Raw genomic sequence first — 6,258 nt, forward strand, 5'->3', positions numbered from 1 at the left:
CAGGCGCTTGAACGCCGCGTCCATTACGGACGTAACTGGAGCTGGTTTTCCATGGAGTCCATGGAAAACGGCTCCATTTATGTCTGAAGAAGTGACATGACACTTCTTTGGCGTGGGCGTCTATTTACGTGCCGACTTTTGCCAGCGACGCGTAAATATACGCCTCGTGTGAACAGACAAACGTCAGCCCATTGCTTTCAATGGGCAGATGTTTGTCAACGCTTTCAAGCCGTAATTTCGGACGTAATTCGGGGGTTAAAATGCCCGAATTACGTCCGTAAATAGGCCGTGTGAACATACCCTGATTCTGGTAGTGGGGAAGAGGTGACATTTTTAGTGTCCTCTTCGTCTAGTGACTCATATACTGATGAACCGGCACGTAGGCGTCCAAGGGTAGGCGTCAGTAGTGCACAATCGCAGCTCAGTACAGCTAACTCCACAGGGATCCCCGCAGATAATTTTGTGCCCCAGGTGCCTGAATTCACTGCGACTCCAGGCATCAATGTAGATACCGTAGGCTTCAGTGAAATGAACTATTTCCAACTGTTCTTCACTGATGACCCTTAAATTTGATTGTGGCACAAACAAACATATATGCCCAGCAATTTATTTCCCGCAATCCAAATAGTTGTTATGCCAGGCCCCAAAAATGGACCCCCACAAACCCCACTGAAATCCGAAAGTTCTGGGGACTTCTATTGAGTATGGCCATTACCATAAAAAACGGCCTGCGAAAGTGTGTCTGGGTATACACTGCGCTTTCGTGTATATGAAGGGAAGGATCCAAAGATCGAGCCACCAAACTGTCCCCCTGTCCTGGGAATAAGTGGGAGGATAGTATGGGATTTGCTCCACCCCATACTAGACCAAGGATACCACTTGTATGTGGACAATTTTTACAATAGCGTCCCCCTCCTGAAGTGCCTTTCTGCCAGGGGCACACTAGCATGTGGCACAATTCGGCGAAATCATAACGGTCTCCCCAAGTCCTTTATAGAGCAGACACTGCGCCGTCGGGAAAGCAGGGCTGTTTGCTCCGAAAATGTGATGCTTGTCATATATAAAGACAAGCGTGATGTCTTTATTTTGACCACACTGCATGCTGATCGATCCACCCCAGTTCCAGTCAGAGGAGCCACAGAGCAGACCACCAAGCCTGTGTGCATCCAGGACTATAACCAATTCATGGGAGGGGTGGATCTTTTGGACCAGGTACTGCAGCCCTACAGTGCCCTAAGAAAATCTAAGGTGTGGTATAAAAAATTGGTGGTATACCTCACCCAAGTGGCACTCTATAACGCCTTTGTTCTCTACAGAACAGCAGACAATACAGAGAATTTCCTGGGATTCCAAGAAAAAATGATTAGAAAAATGAATTTTTGGAGACCAGGAAGCAGAGGGCAGCAGTGAAGGTAGCAGCACTTCTGGGATCTCTAGAATAATACATGGCCAGCATTTCCCGGGAGTACTTCCCCCCACAGAAAAAAAACAAAAACCCCAGAAAAGGTGTCGAGTTTGCTCAAGCAGAGGGATTAGGAAAGACACCACTTACTTCTGTATGACCTGTTCCTCTAAACCAGGCCTCTGCATCAGAGAATGCTTACATTTTTATCACACCTCTGTTGATATTCGTTAAATCAAATTTTTACTACTCCAATGACATCACATCAATTCCATTTATTTCTTAAATACCCCCTGGGCATTTATTTTCCAAATTAATTTGATATCTCAATAATACCACACCCGCCTCCCCCCCCCCCCAAAAAAAATACAATTCCCATTATAATCCTAGATGAATACTGTGCTTTGAAGGGTGCAATTTTGTTAAATGAGGCATTTACTTTATGTTCTGGTGTCTCTGCAAACATAAGGTAGGCCTTCCCTTCTGAGCCTACAGTGTGCCCAGGCAGCAGTTAATGGCCACATATGGGGTATTGGCCTTATCCGGAGAAATTGCACAACAAATTTTGGGGTGCTTTTTTTTATTTTTTTTTATTACAATCGTATAAAATAAAAATTTAAGGATAAAGCAGGATAAGCTTTATTGGAGAAAATTAAATTCTGCATTTTCACGGCCCAGTGTTTATAACTTCTAAGAAGCACCTTTCGAGTCAAAATGCTCACTACACCCCTAAATAAATTCCTTAAGGAGTGTAGTTTACAAAATGGGGTCACTTCCTGGGGGTTTCCACTGTACTTGTACCTCAGTAGCTCTGCAAACGCGACATGGCACCCGAAAACCATTCCAGACAAATCTGAGCTTCAAATAGCGCTACTTCTCTTCTGAACCCTGTCGTGGGTCCAAACAGCAATTTAATACCACACATGGGGTATCCCCGTAATCGGAAGAAGTTGCTTTACAAATTTTGGGGTTCTTTTTCTCCTTTATTCCTAGTAAAAATTAAAAGTTTCTACGTTTTCTCAGAAAAAAAGTAGATTTTCATATTCACGGCCGAATTCCACTAAATTCTGCAAAAAACCTGTGGGGTCAAAAAAAAAACTATACCACTAGGAAAATTCCTTGAGGGGTGTAGTTTCCAAAATGGGGTAACTTTTGGGGTGTTTTGCCTGTTTCGGTCCCTCCAGGACATTGCAAACGCGGCATGTCACCGAAAACCAATCCAGCAAAATCTGGACTCCCAAATCCAAATGGCGCTGTTTCTCTTCTGAGCCCTGCCGTGGGTCCAAACAGCAGTTTATTACCACATATGAGGTATTCCCGTAATCGGGAGAAGTTGCTTTACAAATTTTGGGGTTCTTTTTCTCCTTTATTCCTAGTAAAAATTAAACATTTCTAAGTTTTCTAAAAAAAAAGTCGATTTTCATGTTCACGGCCGAATTCCACTAAATTCTGCAAAAAACCTGTGGGGTCAAAATGCTAACTATACCACTAGGAAAATTCCTTGAGGGGTGTAGTTTCCAAAATGGGGTCACTTTTTTGGGGTTTCCACTGTTTCGGTCCCTTCAGGACGTTGCAAACGCGACATGTCACCGAAAACCAATCCAGCAGAATCTGGACTCCAAAATCCAAATGGCGCTGTTTCTCTTCTGAGCCCTGCCGTGGGTCCAAACAGCAGTTTATTACCACATATGAGGTATTCCCATAATCGGGAGAAGTTGCTTTTTCAAACTTTGGGTTTCTTTTTCTCCTTTATTCCTAGTAAACATTAAACATTTCTAAGTTTTCTCAGAAAAAAAGTCGATTTTCATATTCATGGCCGAATTCCACTAAATTCTGCAAAACACCTGTGGGGTCAAAATGCTAACTATACCACTAGGAAAATTCCTTGAGGGGTGTAGTTTCCAAAATGGGGGAACTTTTTGGGGGTTTCCACTGTTTTGGTCCCTCCAGGACGTTGCAAACATGACATGGCACCGAAAATCATTCCAGCAAAATTTGTGCTCCAAAATCCAAATGCCGCTGTTTCCCTTCTGAGCCCTGCCGTGGGTCCAAACAGCAGTTTATTACCACATATGGAGTATTGCCGTAATCGGGAGAAAGTGCTTTATAAACGCTGGTGTTCTTTTTATCTTTTATTCCTTGGAAAAATTAAAAAATTCTTTGTTTTTCCAGAAAAAAGGTGGATTTTCAATTTTACAGACTTTTTCCAATAAATTTAGCAAAAAACCTGTGGGGTTAAAATGTTAACTACACCCCTCGATAAATTCCTTGAGGGGTGTAGTTTCCAAAATGGAGTCACTTTTGGTGGCTCTCCACTGTTTTGGCACCACAAGACCTCTTCAAACCTGACATGGTGCCTAAAATATATTCTAAAAAAAGGAGGCCCCAAAATCCTCTAGGTGCTCCTTTGCTTCTGAGGTCTGTGTTTCAGTCCAAGAGGACACTAGGGCCACATGTGGGATATTTCTAAAAACTGTAGAATCAGGGTAATAAATATTGAGTTGCAATTCTCGGCTAAAACCTTCTGTGGTACAATTTTTTTTTTTATAACAAATGAATTTTGACAAAAAACAAATGAAATTAATCAATTTCACATCTATATTGCTTTAATGCCTGTGAAATGCCTAAAGGGTTAAGAAACTTTTTGAATGCTGTTTTGAATACTTTGAGGTGTGCATTTTTTCAAATGGGGTGATTAATGGAGACTTTCTAATATATAAGGCCCTCAAAGCCACTTCAGAACTGAACTGGTCCCTCTAAAAATAGCCTTTTGAAATTTTCTTGAAAATGTGAGAAATTGCTGCTAAAGTTCTAAGCCTTGTAACGTCCTATAAAAATAAAAAACAATGCAAACATAAAGTAGACATATGGGGGATGTTAACTAGTAACTATTTTGTGTGGTATTACTATCTGTCTTACAAGCAGATACATTTAAATTTAGAAAAATGCTAATTTTCACAAATTTTCTCTAAATTATGGTGTTTTTCACAAATAAATACTGAATTTATCGACCACATTTTTTCGTTAACATCAAGTACAATATGTCACGAGAAAACAGTCTCGGAATCGCATGGTTAGGTGAAAGCATTCCGGAGTTATTACAACATAAAGTGACACATGTCAGATTTGAAAAAATAGGCTGTGTCCTTAAGGGGTTAAGACACTCACGATTTTCGCTGCGTTTTTCATGTCCGTTTTTGGAGCTTTTTTCAATAGAGTCTATGAAAAACAGCTCCAAAAACGTCCCAAGAAGTGTCCTGCACTTCTTTTTCGCGGACGTTTTTTTACGCGGCCGTTTTTCAAAAAGGCAGCGTAAAAAAAATGGCCCATCGGAACAGAATGCCGTTTTTTCCATTGCAATCAATGGGCAGATGTTTGGAGGTGTTCTGCTTCCGATTCTTCGGCCGTTTTTCGGGCGTTTACGGCCTGTAAAACTGCCGAAAATAGGCCGTGTGTACTTACCCTTAACCTCTTAACGCCGAAGGACGGATATATCCGTCCTCAGCAGCTGCTAGTTCGCGCAGGAGGACGGATATATCCGTCCTGTGATGGCGCGGGTGCTGCCACTGTACCCACGCGATCAGCGGCAGGAGCACGGCTGTTATACACAGCATGGCTCCTGCTGCAACTGCCGGAATCGAAGCGCGCTCCGATTCCGGCAGTTTAACCCATTAAATGCCGCTGTCAATAGTGACAGCGGCATCTAATGTGTTTGACAGAGGGAGGGAGCTCCCTCTGTCACCCCATCGGCGCCCCCGCAAAGAAATCGCGGGTTTCCATGGCAGCGGGGGTCTAACAAAGACCCCCAGGTCTGCCTTCAGCATCTGCCTGTTAGGCGATGCCGGAGGCATGACCTAACAGGTTGCCTGTCAGTTTTACACTGACAGGCAATAATGCTTTGGTATACTAAGTATACCAAAGCATTATATATGCGATCAGCACATCGCATAGTGAAGTCCCCTAGTGGGACTAAAAAAAAAAATGTCAATCAGTTAAATAAAGTTGGTGAAAAAAAAATTAATAATAATTACAGTGAAAATCAAATAAAACGACTTTTTTTGCCCAAAAAGTGGTTTTATTTAGTAAAAGTGTCAAAACAAATAACACATACACATATAAGGTATCCCCGCGATCGTACCGACTTGACCAATAAAATGAACACATTAATTAAACCGCCGGATGAACGGCGTCCAAAAAAACCGCAAAAAACAACGGCAAAATCCTCTCTTTTCTCCCATTCCCCCCCATAAAAAATTAAATAAAAGTTAATCTATAAGTCCTATGTACCCCAAAATAGTACTAATGAAAACTACACATTGGCCCGCAAAAATCAAGCCCACGTACGACCACATCGACGGAAAAATAAAAACGTTACGGCTCTTGGAATGCGGCGATGCAAAAACAAGTAATTTTTTTCTAAAAGGCTTTTTATTGTGCAAGCGTAGGAAAACATATAAAACCTTTACATATTTGGTATTCCCGTAATCGTGCCGACCCATAGAATAAAGTGAACATGTTATTTACGCTGCATAGTAAACGGCGTAAACTTATAACGTGAAAATTAATGCTGGAATAGCTGCTTATTTTCAATTCTCTCCTAAAATAAAGTTAATAAAAGTTAATCAATATATTAGAAGCATCTAAAAATGGTACAATTACAAAATACAACTCGTCCCGCAAAAAACAAGCCCTTATATGGCTATATAGACGGAATACAAAAACAGTTCCGACTCTTGGAATGCGACCATGAAAAAGCAAAAAATAATCCTTGGTCATTAACGTGCAAAATGGCCCGGTCATTAAGGGGTTAAACAAAAACATCTGAAAATACGGAGCTGTTTTGAAGGAAAAACAGC

This window comes from Rhinoderma darwinii, chromosome 2 (genome assembly GCF_050947455.1).
Source record: "Rhinoderma darwinii isolate aRhiDar2 chromosome 2, aRhiDar2.hap1, whole genome shotgun sequence".
NCBI classification, from domain to species: domain Eukaryota; kingdom Metazoa; phylum Chordata; class Amphibia; order Anura; family Rhinodermatidae; genus Rhinoderma; species Rhinoderma darwinii.